Source organism: Periplaneta americana, chromosome 12, assembly GCF_040183065.1.
Source record: "Periplaneta americana isolate PAMFEO1 chromosome 12, P.americana_PAMFEO1_priV1, whole genome shotgun sequence".
Taxonomy (NCBI): domain Eukaryota; kingdom Metazoa; phylum Arthropoda; class Insecta; order Blattodea; family Blattidae; genus Periplaneta; species Periplaneta americana.
Window position 1 is genome coordinate 171,316,329 of NC_091128.1, and position 19,915 is coordinate 171,336,243.

General features: G+C 36.2%; 1 protein-coding gene across 2 annotated transcripts in view; it reads right to left on the reverse strand.

Moving 5' to 3' along the window:
* sbm (L-type amino acid transporter sobremesa) overlaps positions 1-19,915 on the reverse strand; it is a 433,408-nt gene that overhangs the window by 413,164 nt on the left and 329 nt on the right. The window lies entirely within an intron of this gene.

Genomic DNA, 19,915 nt, shown 5'->3' on the forward strand with positions numbered 1-19,915 from the left:
CCCGTGAGGACTCGAACCAGCGCGCATTCCGTAACGCGAGTCCTAGGCAGGATGCCTTAGACCGCGACGCCACGGCGCGGGACTCTTTGGCCAGAATCTGGACGGAATTCGATCAAAGGCGATACGTCCAAGTAAGCGATGCTCCAATTAAAATAAGTGAAAATAATAAAAATCCGAACGCGCCGAACGGATCCGTTCCGGTTAGTGAACGCCTATCTCTTACATCTCATTTAAAATAAATTAAAACCAGAAAGTCACTGGTAACAGGTGGAATGACAAGAGTGAAGAAAATAAAAAAAAAACAGCTTGAGGATAACCGAAGTTCAGGCTTCGAAGAAACGCTGCGAACGTTTGCATCAACCCATACGAACGTAACCAGAACATCAGCATGCTACGCTAAGAAGCGCGGGTCGAAACACAAGCCGACCCGGTAGGCCGGAGGTTATAGCCCGACAGCATGTAACGAGATTTCTTGGCGATCGTCCAGCCTGTTGAATGCCCTGTTTTTCTCTCAGTCCTATACCATGCTGCACAGCCCGATGTAGTTTTACGATCGATATCCAGTATTATTAGCCTCCGCTCCCCGCATCGCAATCATTTTAACACTGCAGAGCGAGATCTCTAACCTGACAGAAGAGCGTCACAAAAAACGGCAATCGAGTTCCGAGTGGAGACAAGTTGCTGGACAGAAACTGTACCAGAGATGGGTAAAAAAAAAGCTGGAACAGTATCGTGAAATAACCTGTTCCAACTGTTCCAAAGAGTGTTACACTGTTCCAGTGATCACTTCAACGTTCCACATGGTTCCAAGAGATAAACAGTTCAATTTCTAAACAGTTTTCCTCTTCTTTTCTGTCTGCAAAGACCACGTGTAGCGCTATCATCGATCTCTAATCGAAAGTAGATATAATATCGATGTTCCACACGGCCTTCGTGCAACAGTAGCCTATAGTATGTAGGACCGCGCAATTTAATTGTACGAATCAAATTCCCTAATAAATCTGATGTTAATTATTAGCTGACCATTGATGGAGAATGTGTTCATGGTGCCCAAACATGGTGTTAATTATTAATATACCGTGAAAAATATTATCGGCTAATGTCTTATCGTTATTAAACTCTCCTAGGGTTGTATGCGTTATTTTTACTAAAATCGATTCATTTTGAATTGTAGTTATTTACTGCAGTGGTTCCCAATCTTTTTTGACTGACGACACATTTTACCGAACGTCCACGATATCGCGACACACTTATTTGTTTTTTTTTTTATTAGTGATACTTGTAATACTAATATAATAATAACAACCAGTGATTTACTTCTGAAAAAAGGTGGCATTGTTGCTCCAAAGTATTTCAATTTTCCACCTTTTCAAAGGAAATTTTTCCAATTTCTATATTTATATTTCGTACTATGTTCTGGTCACAAGATATAATCATATACTTTGTCTTTTCGAGATTTACTTCCAAACCTATCTTATTACTTGCTTCAAGTAAAATTCCCGGGTTTTCCCTAATAGTTCGTGGACTTTCTCCTAACATAATCACGTCATCCGCATAAACAAGCAGCTGATGTAACCCGTTCAATTCCAAACCCCCTCTGTTTTCCTGTACTTTCCTAATGGCATATTCTAGAGCAAAGTTAAAAAGTAAAGATGATAATGATCATCTCCTTGCTTTCAAATCATTACATATTTTTAATGTTGATGCGATCAGATGAAGACTTCATTGTTTTTTTATGAAGGGCATAATTTTTAGAGAAAAAATAATTTACTATTTCATCGACCCAGTTATTCGTATTATTTATGTGTGATTACATTTACTTATTAACGGAGGTCATGGTAACTGGATCCAGCCAATCAGCAACAGCCCATCCAATTTCTGAAATCTCATTAAAAAAGAGACTCCGTTCCTATTGTACAAAGTACAAGCCTGACAGACTTTCATATGAATTAATCATACATATTTCTGCAGGTCTTAAGCTCGTAACCAAGACGATTCCTTGAAAATTGCATCAGATAGAAATTCTAAGAGCATAAATGAGGATAAATAACAAACGAATACACTATTTCCTATGACGCAATAACAGCTTGAATCAGGTGGCTGTGCGTATTATCGCCAATTGCTCCCATTTCCTGGAACACATGCGGAAATTCATCCCGAAATACCAATGCCGATGTTATCTAGAACAGCAGTCACGGCTGGACCACAGCTTCCGTGCGAACCAAGGATCGATATTACACCTCATTCTTTCTTTCACAAAAGAGATGTAGATCCAGTTTCAATCCAGACGTTATTAGAGCTCTGGCTTGACTGGCTTTTCATGCACTTAAGACTCCCAGTGTTCCATTCTGCTCCCTAAGAGATATTTTTTTTAATCTGACGGGAGACCTGGGTAACATTAGTGAAGCCAAAGCTGACAGGCAGATCAATCTAACTCAGCTCTGTCAGACCCAGGTTCCATATTCAGACGAGACCTGAGAAACTTCAGGTTTCGAAGCTATAAGCTCTTACAATCTATATTAGCATAGGAGACCCGTATAACTCTCGAGAACTTGCTGTGTCAGCATTGGAAACCCGTACTACCACCCCAGGATCTTGTTATATCATCATCGGAAACTCGTACTACCCCCAAAAACTTCCTATATCAGCATCGAAAACCCGTACTACCCCCAAAAACTTCCTATATCAGCATCGAAAACCCGTACTACCCCCAAAAACTTGCTACATCAGCATCGAAAACTCCTACTACGCCCAGGATCTTGCTATGTCAGCATCGGAAGCCCTTAGTACACCCAGTACTTCATCCTAGCCTCTTTTTAACAACTACATAGATGAAATGAGGGGAAGAATGAGTGTTGGTGGAATGGTGATGGAAAACAGTGGCATACACCGAGAGCAACGTCTTCTTTGTCCACCACAAATTCCATCACGACTGGGCGGGGATCGAATCTGAAGCGCCTGGATGGAAGACCAGTGCTGACCTACAAACGCGGCCAAAGTTCGCTTGCAGGAAACCTTAAAGTGGCTTAAAAATCATTTTCGACCATAATTAACCACTTTTGGCATGTAACGTCTATATTCGACCTATGTAGGTGAAGAAAGAATTATGTTGAAACTGATCAGAAAGAGAAAAAGTAACTGCTTGGGTCACTGGCTGAGAAGAAATTGCCTACTGGAAGAAATGGTGAACGGGAAAAGAGTTCGGGGCAGAAGAAGATAACAGCTGATAGACGACATTAAGATATGTGGATCATATGCGGAGACAGGCAGAAAATATGAAAGATTGGAAAATGCTGAGTTTGCAGTGAAAGACCTGCCCATGGGCAGAACATGTATGTATGTATGTATGTATGTATGTATGTATGTATGCATGTATGTATGTAATCAAATTTCAAATCGATTATTTAAAAAACAAGGCTCACATAACGAGTCCAACAGAGTATGCGATCCCTCTAGCCACAATCATTTACCCTGATAACGGAACCTGTTTGTAGTTCCGAAAGGTTGGAAGTGTTAAGTTCAAGGAAACGATGGAATACTCAAGAGTATATTATTTTATTATCATTATCATTATAAATAAATTTCTAAATTATAGACATCAGCTCAAAGAATTCTGAGCGACCACAAGGGTCCTGAATACAATAAACATATATAATAATGTGATGTGATACATTAAAGAAAAAAGAAAGTTAATTGTTGAAGGCAAATATAAGTTGATTAATTGAAATAGAGATGATGATGTAATATTTGAAGAGAATCCTGGATAATATTTATAAGAATAGACATTACAGAATCAAAAGGAATGTGAAGTTCCTTAAGATAATTCCATGTGAATTTTGTGATTGAACCTCTACTGCCAAACAGCAAACCAATTACGGACCATTGTTTAAGAGGGACGTTGTACTTTTGAGAAAGATACGGCAGACAAGGTTCATATATGGACTTCTTCTCAATATCAACCTCGGTGGCCTGATTTAGGTTTCTTTCGAAACGGATAGTAGGGTCAAGAACAAGAGCCCGTTTTAAGCTTCCGTTGATAGCAATAATGTCTGCCCGTCTAAAAGAACCATCTGATGATACACAATGTACTTCCTCATGAATCTCCCAATTTAAAGTTTTTAACGATATCGCCAAAGCATGTCGTACACGATGATGTCTAGCATTGATCAGCAGCTCGCCTTTGGGGCATTGTCCAAGCACGTGTCCAAGTGTTTAAAGCTCGCTACAGTCCACACCTGTGGAGTAACGGTCAGCGCGTCTGGCCACGAAACTAGGTGGCCCGGGTTCGAATCCCGGTCGGGGCAAGTTACCTGGTTGAGGTTTTTTCCGGGGTTTTCCCTCAACCCAATGCGAGCAAATGCTGGGTAACTTTCGGTGCTGGACCCCGGACTCATTTCACCAGGAATTATCACCTTCATTTTCATTCAGACGCTAAATAACTTAAGATGTTGATACAGCGTCGTAAAATAACCCAATAAAATTTAAAAAATCGACCACATTCTTGCAATATCGTTGTTTCTAGGTTTACTTTTTCTCCCGCTTAATTTTGAGAACGCTACAGTCGGAAAATTGAATCATCCACAGAAATCTGGAGACTTGTCTCAAGCCCGAAAGTTTATGGATTTATGCTTGTATAGATTTATCTTCAGGTAAGTCTCGGTGTGTATGGGGCCCTTTTGGTTTTGGTCAAATATCTTGAAACACACTGTACGTATACAATAACCTAAACACCTCTCACTTTTGTCATAAGCGTACCAATTTTTTTGGCTAATTGTTCATAAATCTGTTGGACTACAAAGAGTAAATCCATAACAACGGAACATAAAGATGAAGAGCAGAAATGACTATTCCGTGACTGCATTAAAGTAGACAAACGGAGCAATTAAAGCTAAGACAGAAGCCGACGGCAAGCGTCACATTTATAAATAGCAAGTCACCCCCCCCCCATCACTTGCGTCAGACACTCTACACAGCCTCAATGTAATCAATCCAGTATCGAAGTAGCAAAACAGGGAAATCACCCACAAAAGCTTCGGTTTGTTTGCGCGCGGATCACTGGACGAACATGGCCAGCGAGCATCGTCAACGATCTATAAAGTCGAATTGTTTATTTACTCTGCCATCATCGTCATATATTGTCTTTTTGTGGTCGTTTTCGTGCCATTATCAAATTAACTGCAATAGAAAAAGAACTGTCATTGTATTCATCTGTAATTGTTATCAAAGAGCTTCCTCTAACTGGAAAAACTAGTAATTTTTACACATTTAAGAATAATATATGTTATTAAATATTTCATAAAGTATCGGTACTCTAAATATTACGATAAACATATTATTATGAAAACCATGCTCACTATTATCGACCTCCGCGGAAAATACATGGGAAGTGAAAGGACTTCTTTTTGGCGCTAGGGGAACTTCATTTAAGTTAACCAAAACCATTCTCCTTTCTCTTAAATTTTTTAATGAGGACATTAACAAAATTTGTCTAATGGTATTGAGAGATTCATTACCATTTTACACAATCACTTGTATAATACTACGTAATATTTTTTTTTTTTACTTCAACTGTTCAATGTACTTTCATCTCATGTTTCTCCGAAATTAAATTGTACTTTATTTTTTAAATTCATCATTGTCCCATATTCTCTCCGCAATCATATTTAATTTTTAATTTAACCTCTGCTTTGTATTCTGGATCCTAGTGGTCAGCCGTAGATGTCGGCCAGATGCCACAAATTGTGGAATTTGTGTGTGCAGATTCTTTTTTTTTTTTTTTTTTTTCTCATTGTTATTTATTCTCGCTGTAACATCTCTGGTCATATCGCGAGTTAATCTTTTATGTGAAATCCGAAGGCCTGTTTACTATTGTTGAGACTGGTTCTATTGTTGATGCCGACTGTATATGTATGACTGATTTGTTATGAACAGGGAAAGGATTTATATGTAAATACATATTTACTTATAAAGCTAATATAATTTATATTTTGCATTATCTTTATGTTTCACAATGTGTAGGGTTGAAAAATCCTACTTTTATTTTCCATATTTTTCCATATTTTAGAGTTTAGTACATATTTTCGTTAATTTCCATATATTTTCCATATTTCATATAAAACAGTCCATATTATATTAGGTTTAACAATAAAACAAAACAAAATTCCATTAACTTTTAAAAATACATTTCAACAATAGAGATTTAAACACATGTTCAGTAATCCCTTTAACATCAGAGTTATTTGAAAATTAGCAGTCCTATCAACAATGGGAAAGTAAGTTACAAAACTGTATTAATTTAATTTAAAATTTTTAACAGACTTCAGTTGTGCAGCTCAACAGTTAAATGCCAGTCAGAGTACACATAGGTTCAGTTTTGTAAATCATACTATAAAGACGGTAAATATGCCAAAAGTACGTCATTCAGTCAATTTAAAATCAAAACTAACAAGTTACATTTCAGAATTTAAAGAAGATGGTTTATCAACTGACAATAAAATATTTTGTAATTTGTGTCAGTGTGCAGTATCATCTACACAAAAGTTCCTGGTGCAACAACACATTACAACTAGTAAACATCAGGCCAACAAACAACTAAATTCCAAGCAGAGACAATTGTTTTTAACACAACCAACAACATCGAATGTAAGATCTGAGTTTAACATCGACCTGTGCCGTTCTCTCATCTCTGCTGATATTCCTCTCTACAAACTAAAGAATAAGGTCTTCAGGGAATTCCTTGAAAAATATACTCAACATACAATCCCGGATGAGTCAACACTTAGGAAGACGTATGCTCCATCCATCTACGATGAGACAATACAGAAGATAAGAGATGAAATTAAAGATAGTTCAACTTGGGTTTCCATTGATGAGACTCCCGACAAAGAAGGTAGACTTGTTGGTAATGTAGTTATCGGTTTGTTAAGTGAACAATATTCTGAACGAATTCTTTTACATTGTGATGTTCTAGAAAAGTGCAATAACAAAACTATAGTTAAACTGTTCAACGAAGCTATGGGTATCCTGTGGCCAAAGGGTATTATGTACGATAATGTGTTATTCTTTATTAGCGATGCTGCCCCTTATATGGTCAAAGCTGGACAAGCATTATCTGTTGTATATCCTAAATTGACTCATTTTACTTGTGTGGCGCATGCATTTCATCGTGTGGCAGAAGTGGTCAGAGACAATTTCCCTAAAGTAGATTTGTTGATTTCATCAGTGAAAAAAGTATTTCTCAAAGCTCCCAGTAGAGTTAACGTGTTGAAAGAAATGTACCCTGAAATTCCATTGCCACCAAAGCCAATTTTAACTAGATGGGGTACATGGCTAGAAGCAGTTGAATATTATGCCGAACATATAGACTCTATTAACAATGTTCTCCTTGCATTGGACTCTGAAGATGCAGTCTCAATTGATACTGCGAAAACAGTTACCTGTGACATAAGTGTGAAGAATGACTTAGCTCACATTCAGCATACATTTTCATGCATCATAAAAACGCTCAAAAGTCTCCAAAATAGGCACCTTTCACTATCTGAAAGTTTTGAAATTATAAATAGTACTGCGGAACAACTGAATCGTGGTAGAGGTAAAGTTGCAGATGCAGTAAGAGCTAAGGTGGACACTGTACTTTCAAAAAACCCTGGATATGAAGAACTACAAAAGGTTGTTGCTGTGATGAGTGGTGAATCAACAGTGAAGATTAACTTGGACTTATCCCCAGCAGACATTGTGAAATTGAATTATGTACCAGTTACTTCTTGTGACGTCGAACGCTCTTTTAGTCAGTATAAATCTATCCTCAGAGACAATAGAAGAAGATTCACTTTTCAGCACTTGAAAGAAATGTTTGTAACCTATTGTTATGGTAACAGACAATAAAAATTGTGTTTTGTTGAAACTACATTGGAAGATAAGGTACGTCCATTATATTTTTTGTTTAGTTTGATTAAAATGTACCAATATTTAACGTACATAGTCATTTTTTTATAATTTTAAGTCCATATTTAATTCCATATTTTGGTAAAAATCCATATTTAATTCCATATTTTGGTAAAAATAACTACATATATATTTACATATTTCATATATTTTTAGTCCATATAAATCCGTTCCCTGGTTATGAATATGATTTCGGTGATGAATGAGGCCGGTGATATTCAGGGATGTTGTGGCCCGAATTTCCTGGCATTTACCTTACGGTTGAGGGAAAACCTGAAAAACCTCAACCAGGAAATTCAAACCGACCGGAAATCGAACTCGAGCCATCTGCGTAAGAAACTAGTATGCTGACTCCTACACCACAGAGGTGGTCATCATATTCTTGAAATATGTGATGTAGGTGGGAAAAGTAATTTTAAAGCATTTATTTATAACAATAATTTTTTGTGTCACATTTATTTTATACTCTCTTTTAAATCTGTGATCACATCGCGAGTTTGGATCTGTGGATATACCAGTAAGGAGTTGTTACTATTGTTGAGTTCCTATTTTCATTGTGTGTTGTAGATGGCTTGTGTTCATGTAACTGAATTTAAATTTTTATTAATGTTTATGGTATTGATGATTGAGACGATGATGAATCATGGTATGTAAATTTCAAATCCGACATTTGTCTTTGTGACTGAGGAAAACCATGAAAAACTCCAGTTAGATTGGTTTGTCACGGGATTTGAATCCGGGACCTTCCGAATACGAATCTCAAACGCTACCTGCCGTCTGAGCCAACTCGATAAATTATTGCGTTCAATGCTGAATAAACTAAACTCGTATCCTTCTTTAGTCAAATGGTTGTGATAATAAATTAGGCCTAATGAAATATGCCCTTGAAATTATTCATGTTTCAGGAGAAAGGAAAATGACAGTTACGTTGGTTACATCCTTATTCCGGGGAAGTCTTCAATTACGCAATCAGCATTTTATTTTCTTCGTCGAGAAAGTTGTCGAAACTGTGAGCAATTGGCCAATTCATTCACGCAATTTGATCAACATCATAACGTAAAAGTCAAGTGGATTGGCTGTGGTGGACCCATTCGATGGCCCGCTCGTTCTCCCGATCTCACCCCGACTGACTTTTATGTGTGGGGGCATTTGAAGAGCCTAGTGTACCAGACTCCAACTGAATCGAAGGAAGAGCTCGTCGCTCGGGTGCTTGCAGATTCAGACGCTGTACAGCACATGCCTGGAGTCTTTGAACGTGTACGACAGGCAATGACACGTCGTTGCAGTTTGTATTAATGCAGGATGCCGCACTTTTGAACAGGTTTTGTAAATGACTACAAACTGAAATGGTTTTGAGGAATGCATGTCATAAGTAGAGCGGTGCAGACGGAGCACATGACTGACAGAATGGCATCATAGCAAGGGTTCCGACGTTACTTGGCGTGTTCCCTGTGTACAAGGGACGGTCAGGTACACGATGTGTTGACGTACAGACGACACAATAGAAATGACACAGTTCTCTAACGTTTCTACAATTAATTTCCTACAGATACTTCAGTAAGATTTCAAAATTACAAAACTAATTAACCATTTCATCCTAAACAAATAATATACTGTATACATATATGATTTCATACAGAACGCAAACAAAATCACTGTTTATTTGTAACGGGTTCATGTTATTCTATTCGAAAAAGCACTTGAAGAATAGTTTTTTTGTTTTTCCTTTTCTTTACAATAAGTGTGAGTTATTAATGCACATGTGATACGTTTTCAGATTTCTTCCAAATATTGTTAAAATGCACAACAAATGACATTTGTACGTTATTAACAGAAAACGATTTTCGTCTATCTGATAGCATGGCCTTATATGTGGAGAAGCTTCTTTCTACATCTGTTGAGACAACTGGGGCATATGTAAAATCCTGTAAAACATTTTTTTTCAACTTCTGTTAGTTCTGCAAAGGAATCCGGAATCCTTATCTCCAGAAATACTGTCACTAATCTTTCACAGTTTATAATATCCACCATTTTTGTCAACTTATTTGTTATTTTCGCAGCTAGGCTATTATTTTACCAATTTTATGGTCTACTTGAGTCACTTTCTTCCAGATATTTCGCAGTAGGGAAATCTGATCAACCAGTTTTGTACCAGACTTTTCTAAAGCTGTTATACAATCAGGTATAAACCCATAATTCCATTCAATGTATTCCAATTTGTTTTATGCTTGAATCAATTAACAAAAATATCACCATATTCGGAATTAAGTCTCTTACACTTTGCCGAACGAATTTGCTCCTCCTTAGGCATCGTAACACTAGAACCGAACGTTTCTTATGTTTCTTCAGTACTGACGTTTGCTTTACTAAGCTGTACCTACTGCTTGCAGCTATCCTGTGTACCGCAGAGTCAGATCTCTGCAGATACACAAGGTGAATTTACAACCCTTGCCCTGTTGCCGGTGTGTCGAACAACTGCTCTCTTTGCACTGCTCTAGTCATAAGTAATGTTAAAACCAGAGGTCTCCAAAAAGTGTATCGTCTTTCGTGCTCTCGATGCTGCCCGCCGAACACAGTGCTGTAAGGCTAGAGAAGAGGGAGAGACTCGTACCTCAACAGATGGGAGCGATCAGTGGGGGATCGCGGCAACGGTCTGCTTATGTTTACAAATAATAACATCAAAAGAATAAGAAATACCATACGTTTGTACATTATTTTGACATACTATGAAGCTGGAGCCCCGTCTGTTGATATTGATACAAGCCATTGCAAATTCAACCTCTTCTGTTCTATGGTGCCTTTCAGTGCCTGGAAAAGTTCTTCTCCAGTTGTATTTTGTAATTACAGCTAGAAGACATTCAGACACAGTAAAATGTTCATTAACTTTTCGGATGAAAATGGCTAGGTGAGCTTTGTCATTTCTATCTGTGCTCTCGTCCAATGCGAGTAAGCTACAAGCTGGTTAATTGTGGTTTCGACTTCAGATTCAATTACATTTACAATCTTGAAATTCCTTCTCTGAACTGTAATTGGAAACAATTTAATTCTCTTAAACTTTGACTTTGTTCTGGACACAGTATTTTAGTAACGTCCTGTATGCACGATTTTACAAATGATGCTTCTGCAATGGGCTTCATTGATTTTCCAATATTCCAAGCTAGAACATAGCTAGCAAGAAGGTTTTATTGTTTAAGACTGAGGAAGTATTGTAATATACTGATTATTATGTATAACCAACAGTCATACAGATAGCCCCAAAATAAATTATTTTCACATGTCCAACATGCCTGTAATTGTATGATATTCTTTGTGAAGAGTCGAGTATTGTCGTCGCATGTTGAATTTTAACAAACCCTTAAAAATTTTCGAACAAATTAAGCATTTCATATTCTCCCCACTAACACAAAAAATATATGTATTTCTCTTCTCATTCATCCTTGAATGTATTACGTCCATGATTAGAAGGCATTATGAAACGTCGAACACTCCGACGAACACAATGATAATGGCAGTCCGCCACTGCTCTTCGTTTGCGCATAAACATTGAGTACAGTACAGGTGGGGATGGGTGAGGCGGAGCGCGCTCATTACGTACTGGCTTCGGTTCCGTTCAGGGGCTTACTCGCGAGTACGCTTTTGGAGACGTCTGGTTAAAACTGTATTCTATAATCCTTACAGTATAGTACAGTTTCTGGTTTTGTCATTAAATTCCGATCCATAGTCATTTAACAAATAAAGTTTGTTTTGGTCTCTTGTACCATCCCAAGAAGTTTGAGTATTGAATTTAGATACACCCTGTACATAACCTAGTTGAAGACAATATTATAATTCATGAAATGTCGTATTTTTAAATAATGTTTTTCAGTTGAACTTTGGCATAAAAGCGAAAAAGGTGCGTTCATAACATATGCGTAACTGTAGAAAGCGTAAAAGAGAAGAAAGTGAAAATGATGAAATTGTAAAGTAATAACGAACGAAAACAATAATATAGACAACGGAAAGTAAGTACACTTTTAGACATGAAAAACCAGAACCAAAAGCAATAAAGAAATAAAGTGTATTTACTCTTAATTCCATTACCCTATTTCCTGTATAGACGTCATACACAATCATAGGAATTTCCACAACTCTCTGTCACTTTTAATCAAATGCAGGAACATGTTTTGAAAACTGAAACTGTACGGCCAGCTGTAAAGGTTAAAATTATTAATTCTCAAGAATCGCTGTAGGTTTTATTCTATACAAAGCCACATTAATTAATTCCGATCTCTGATAAAAACAAAATTACTTTCCATTGAGAATGTCGTTCTATATTTAGTTTTCATTGCACAATTCTGATTCAGTTTATGTAGGAACTACTAAATTTAAACGAAAAATGTTAAATCGTGCAGGGCATTCAAAATAAAAGCGACAGCACATATTATTATCGAGGTTCCGAGAAGAGAGAAGTGTTGTTTATATAATTCACGGCCGACAGATTTACTTCCATTCGACTTGACGTGTTTATCTTCTCCACTGGGAACGTGGGTGGACATGCTTTCACACCAGCCTCGTCATCAGACCACGTGAATGACTGAAATGCTCTACGTTTGTGAATCAAGAGCCTGCCAGCCTGCCACCGCAAAATAAATCAGTACAAATGTATTCCACATGCTACCCATGTGCGCTGAATGGTTGTCCAAAACAAGGTAAAATATAACGCAAATGCTTTTGTGCGAGATCGTGCGTATTTGCTTGGTTTCCGCACAAAACCAATCCGCGGTAAGTCTAAAATTCCACATTCAGTATTCACAACCTAACACACATAACAATTTCCCTCTTCTTACCGCTTAAGTGACATTCATTTTACTGCTTTAGGCTTTTAACATATTATTTTTAGAGACGTACAATATAGTAATAATTATAAATTGAAAACTTACCACTGCAATTTCACCTAAATTGCACTGTCAATTATTGTTTTTAAATATTTGCAGAAATTAAGTAAACTCTACAACTCCACTGAAGTTACTGCATTCGTGATGCAAGTAACATTAAGGAAGCCGTGAAAAAAATCAACAAGATTCCAGACTCATCATAGACTGGGGGGGAAAAAAAGACAGACGTATATCACGGCCTGATGGAGTATAGTAAACACAGAAAACATTTTAAAGCAATAATGTTGAAGATAGATATTTTTGTTTTGCAAATTTGCCGTCATTGAACAGAAACCAAGATGGAGATTTCATTGCAACTAATTAGAAATTCCTCTTTCAGGTATGTAATAAACGATCTTCGCACAAAATAATGTACGATACACGAGCGGTATGTTTTCTTTCAATTCTCGGAAATTAAAAAAGCTCAACTATGTTTCGCTTTTTCAAACTTTTCCTCGAACATGAAAACTTCAACATACCGCTCTTATAACGCATATTACTATTTCAACACCTTACGGACTGCCGTTTTTAAATAGGCATCCACTTGTTGAGAAGGTCTGCATTAGTACATTTACGCACTGATTTCTTGGGAATGTTCAGCGCCGTGGCGTCTTGGTCTAGGGAATGATGCCTAGGACTCGAATTACGAAATTTTCGCTGGTTCGCGTCCTCGTGTAAATTTTCTCATGAAATTTTGGCCAGTGTATGGGACCGGTGCCCACTCATCACCATTAATTTGGGGAGCTACGATAGGTAGCGAAATTCGGTTATGAAAACCAGATATAATGTAGCTTGGGGGGATCATCCTGCTAATCACACGATACCACCGTTCTGGTTGGATGATCGTTCATCTATGCTGAATGGTGTGCATGTCCTAAGCCCCCCGCGCTACAGATTCACCTGCGCGCCGCCTCCGAACTCCCCTATACAGAGTGTTTCAGAAATACTTTGACAAACGTTGGGGGTATGTTCCTCACAACAAAACAAGAAGAAAAGTTCATATAAACATATGTCCGAAAATTCTCAGTTTTTTAGTTATTAATGAAAGAACATAATGAAACATCTGTTAGATATTGTCAGCTTGGTAGCAAGTGTTGCAACTTTAATCAATTCAGAAACTCATAACAAAGAAAGTTTACGTTCAACGCATTTCGAGGTACACTCCAACAACTTAAGTTTGTAACCGATAATAATTCATTTTGTTAGATAATCGAATGATGTTATCGATACAAGTCTGCTTATGCAATCACTGTATCCTAGATGGCTATGTGTTGCCAAGGAGACTTGTTTACTACAGTCATTTGTCATTTCAACATATGTTATGAGTTTCTGAATTGATTAAAGTTGCAACACTTGCTACCAACCTGACAATATCTAACATGTTTCATTATGTTCTTTCATTAATAACTAAAAAACTCAGGATTTTCGGACATATGTTTATATGAACTTTTTTTCTTGTTTTGGTGTGAGGAACATGTCCCCAAGGTTTGTCAAAGTATTTCTGAAACACCCTGTATAATTCCTTTACCATTCCACATAGACCTCACCACGGTCTCTCAACCCTGATTCCACGAGTTACCAAGTAGCGAGCCCACGGTGCATAGCGCTACCAGTAACAACGATGATCACTAGAGACCGGATTCTTAGGTAATTACATATTGCATTCCTTTACTTCTAGGCTACTGAAAATGACAAATGTCGGCCATTTGTGGTTCTGATATGGTTATAGTTGAGTTTCATTTTACATATTTTTACATATTCTTAGTAATATTACATATTTTACATATTATGTAAAGAATGTAACATTTTTGTACATATCTAGGCAATTATTGAGTTTTCAATTTTTTTTATTAAATTCTTTTTATTTTTGAGAGTAAATTACTGAATTTTTTTTTCATATATACTTGGACATATGTCATAACGTCCCTCTCCCATTACTCCGATTGGAGGGCCGCCTTTTGTTCTCACTATAGTACACGATGCTGGTAAAGAGGGAGGGCTCGGAACTGACGTCGTTATGTTTTGTTCACAACTATAGAAAATACTTCAATTTCTAAAGCTGGCTTAAGAGAATAGTTCTATTATAAATTAGCCGTACCCGTGCGCTCCGCTGCAACCATTAGAAATAAATGTAAGGTAATTACATAATTAAAATAGGATATTTGATCCAGGGAACATTCGTGTTTGATAGAAGGATAAATCGTTTAATATGTTACTTAATTTAAATTGCATCCAAATAATTAAAATGCGATCATTTTGGTCCAGAGACACTCATTTGGTGCAGTGACAATTCCTTTAACATGTTCCTTAATTTTTATTACATGCAACCATAGTTTAATGAACATTGACATCATTTAGATTTAATGTGTATATTTTATTTTACTTGTTATAGGTTTCCATTGAATTATAGTAATAACTTAATTTTAACCCTTGTTTTCTACGTATTCAGTAAATGGCGCTTGGCCCACTATGGTTCTGAACCCTTAAAATAACTTATATTATATTATATTATATTATATTATATTATATTATATTATATCAGACGTTACTGTAATAACATTATAGCATTATGTCCATCTAGAGAAACTACACTTTCCAATGGTGAAATAATAATTAATTATACAAATCGGTTAATTTAGCTTCCGATATTACTTCATACAAACACAGAAACATTCTCTGTAGGCTATCTTTCATAGCTTTCGACTGTTGCTGTCCAAGGCCCCTTATAGACGAAGTCGTTTGTTTTTTAATTCATTACAAGGCCTTAGATGGCAGTTATTTTAATTTTAAAACTCATTTATCTCATTAAATATCAGTCCTATCAAAATTTTTCAAGGAATAAAACTTATCGAAAATTAGTTTTAAAGAAACTTTTGTTATGTAACATTTTTCACAAAAATCAATAATAAGCGAGATACTTCGATTTGTTTAATTCAGGCCCCCTTATAACCCCCTTTTAAATAACGTATTTGAATGCTATATAGCCTAAAATCTAAGTTACAACGAACTTAATTTATATTCCAATTTTCATCGAAATCGGTTCAGCCATTATCGCGTGAAAAGGTAACAAACATGCAGACAGACAGACAGACAGACATAGAAACAAAAATTTCAAAAAAGCGATTTTCGGTTTCAGGGTGGTTAATTATATATGTTAGGACCAATTATTTTTGGAAAACCGAAAATTACCAGAAAAATTTCGGCTACAGATTTATTATTAGTATAGATAAAAAAAAACAAATATAAAACTAGGGATTCCAACTCTCTGTCTGTAAAATATAGTAGTTCGGAGTGCCTCAACTCTATACATTTGCCCTAATACTTTCTCAGAATCTGGGATGGTCAGGTACGCCGGTCAATTAACTTTTTTACAAATTGAAAGTAGGCTATTAATAACAATATGAGAATTGCGCACAAATGTGCAATTATGAGAAGGGTGTCATTGTTCACGAGCGTAAAGTAGGCTATTAGCGAGGGGTTTGGGTCGGGTGTCAGGCAAATCAAAATACCATTATGTGTGTTACAGAGAAATATTTTTCTAGGAAATCTTAAGGCACAACAAAAAAAAGCATAAATTGTGGCAGAAACAAGTTGTATTTGCAAGCTATACAATGAGGTGGAAATGACAAGTCACTTTCCAGGCTATATTCTCCCACTTCAACTGACCAGTTAATTTGTGACGACATTTTTGTGAATTTAATGCATTAATAAAGAGTGATTTTAAATTACATATTTTATTAATACTACATTTTTAATTACATATTTCCCCGATATTTGCTACATTTTTATGTACATATTTCGCACTTTGATATTACATAAAAGTCCACACCTGTGGAGTAACGGTCAGCGCGTCTGGCCGGAAACCAGGTGGCCCGGGTTCGAATCCCGGTCGGGGCAAGTTACCTGGTTGAGGTTTTTCCGGGGTTTTCCCTCAACCCAATACGAGCAAATGCTGGGTAACTTTCGGTGCTGGACCCCGGACTCATTTCACCGGCATTATCACCTTCATTTCATTCAGACGCTAAATAACCTGAGATGTTAGTACAGCGTCGTAAAATAACCTAATAAAATAAAAAAATATTACATAAAAATCCGGGGCCTAATGATCACATATTAACGGGGTCCAAATTCGGCGGGTGACTCTACATCGCAGCAAGCCCGAAACCTAGGAAAGAAACGGAGATGATGATGATGATGATGATGATGATGATGATGATGATGATGATGATGATGATGTCCAAAATCTGTAACTACTCAGCAATTCAACATAAATTCCCACTTCAATGCCATTCATTCTTACAAATCTCATACAGTCTTATTGATTAACTACAATGCTTTCGCTGTTTTCTCATCACGAGGAGACTAAGCGGCAAGTTAAAAAAAAATCTTAAAACACGTAGTCTATATGAACCATAAACCGAGATTCAATTAATTGCCGTTATCCTTCATAAACGCACACAAGTTATGTACTATGTTCAGTGTTCAGTGACTGCCTGTACACACGAGGACGCCCGCCATCACATGACTGAGCCGGCGGATCAAGCCACGCCTCACGATGGAGGGGACCCAAGTGCTCTTCAGTTAAGCAAAATGTCACAGAAACGTGACAAACATGCACTCTTTGCACTTCAATGCCATGCATTCTTACAAACAAAATTGTGTACGCTAGTTAATATTATCTAGTACATCATAACAACCCATTTTCATTCATTACTAAAATTAATAAATAATTAACCAATATATAACGACACAAATCTGTTCCTCTGAAAATTGTGCACACAGACAGTTAAAAGTATCAAGCATAAAAAATACAGAACCATAATGAGAGAGGTTGTGGGGGAATGTGTCCTCTTATTATTTTTCTTAAAAGAAAATAATTAAATGCTAATACATGTACCACAGTATATATTCTTTTGTTTACATTGTTGCCTATTTCAGTATTGAGGAAGATATAAGTTTAATAGCTGTTATATGAATTAACGATATTCTTTTGTTCAGCCTACATTTTTATTTCATTTCAGGATTTAATTTCAGTAGGTTATAATATTTTCTTTTTGTAGCATTTGTAAATAATTTATGCATAATTTTATCCTATACATATATTTTTATTATTCTATTCTTTCATAACGTGTTTAATAAATATTTACTTCTTTTAGTTTTATTGCCAACTGTTGGAAAATAACTTTCTTTTTTATTTTACGCATCAGTGCATTGGTTATCGAGCGTCTGGGTGAGATGAAGTTGTTAATGCCAGCGAAATGAGTCCGGGGGTCCAGCGCCGAAAGTTACCCAGCATTTGCTTTTAATGGGTTGAGAGAAAACCCTGAAAAAAAAACCTCGGCATGCCAAAACCTCAACCAAGTAACTTGTCTCAACCAGGATTTGAACTGCGGCCCGCACGTTTCACGGTCAGACATGCTAACCATTACTCCACAGCGATGTACTATTATTTGATGTAATTAATTCGTGTTTTATTCAAATAAAGATAATTAAACATCATATACGTACTTATACGTGTTCCTATATCTACCTAAATAAAAATTAAAAAACCTGAGTACGCCACTTTTTCTGTAGACATTACTTTGTCGAAATATCTTAGGCGATTTGAAATAATTAGTAATTTCCTAGTACCCGGTACTCATTACATAGGTCGTTTTTGTGTTTAAACAGTGGTTCCTTTCTGAAAAGAAAAACGATAAAAATATTTTCTTTTGTCGTAAATGAACTAGAACCTAAACTAACCTAACCTAAACTAACCTCATATACGTACTTATACGTGTTCCTATATCTACCTAAATAAAAATTAAAAAACCTGAGTACGCCACTTTTTCTGTAGACATTACTTTGTCGAAATATCTTAGGCGATTTGAAATAATTAGTAATTTCCTAGTACCCGGTACTCATTACATAGGTCGTTTTTGTGTTTAAACAGTGGTTCCTTTCTGAAAAGAAAAACGATAAAAATATTTTCTTTTGTCGTAAATGAACTAGAACCTAAACTAACCTAACCTAAACTAACCTCATATACGTACTTATACGTGTTCCTATATCTACCTAAATAAAAATTAAAAAACCTGAGTACGCCACTTTTTCTGTAGACATTACTTTGTCGAAATATCTTAGGCGATTTGAAATAATTAGTAATTTCCTAGTACCCGGTACTCATTACATAGGTCGTTTTTGTGTTTAAACAGTGGTTCCTTTCTGAAAAGAAAAACGATAAAAATATTTTCTTTTGTCGTAAATGAACTAGAACCTAAACTAACCTAACCTAAACTAACCTCATATACGTACTTATACGTGTTCCTATATCTACCTAAATAAAAATTAAAAAACCTGAGTACGCCACTTTTTCTGTAGACATTACTTTGTCGAAATATCTTAGGCGATTTGAAATAATTAGTAATTTCCTAGTACCCGGTACTCATTACATAGGTCGTTTTTGTGTTTAAACAGTGGTTCCTTTCTGAAAAGAAAAACGATAAAAATATTTTCTTTTGTCGTAAATGAACTAGAACCTAAACTAACCTAACCTAAACTAACCTAAGAACACATTATTATATATAATGATAAAAATATTTTCTTTTGTCGGAAATGAACTGCAATCTAAACTAAACTAACCTAACCTAACCTAAGAACACATTCAAAAATATATTACAAACTGACTAGAATCACATCTAGTAACAAACTATTAAAATTCTTTTCAGAAAGGAGCCACTTTGTAAACATAAAAACGACCTATGTAACGAGTACCGGGTACTAGGAAACTACCAAATAATTTAATAAGTTTATAACGTAATGTTACACTAGCTGCTTACTTTGCCAGAACAATTTAATGTTTAAGAACGAGAAGTGTCGAAATTCTCGATAAAATTGAATAATATTATAGTCAATAGGCTACCGAAATTCACAGTAAACATCTTTTCATAATCTTAACACATAAAGTGCAACTATCATAACATAAAGACGTTCTATTTCTTACAATAGCTCCAACTTCATTTCACGAACGAATCGCTAAATGCACACGTGTGCATAAGGCATGTAGTCAGAATCTAACC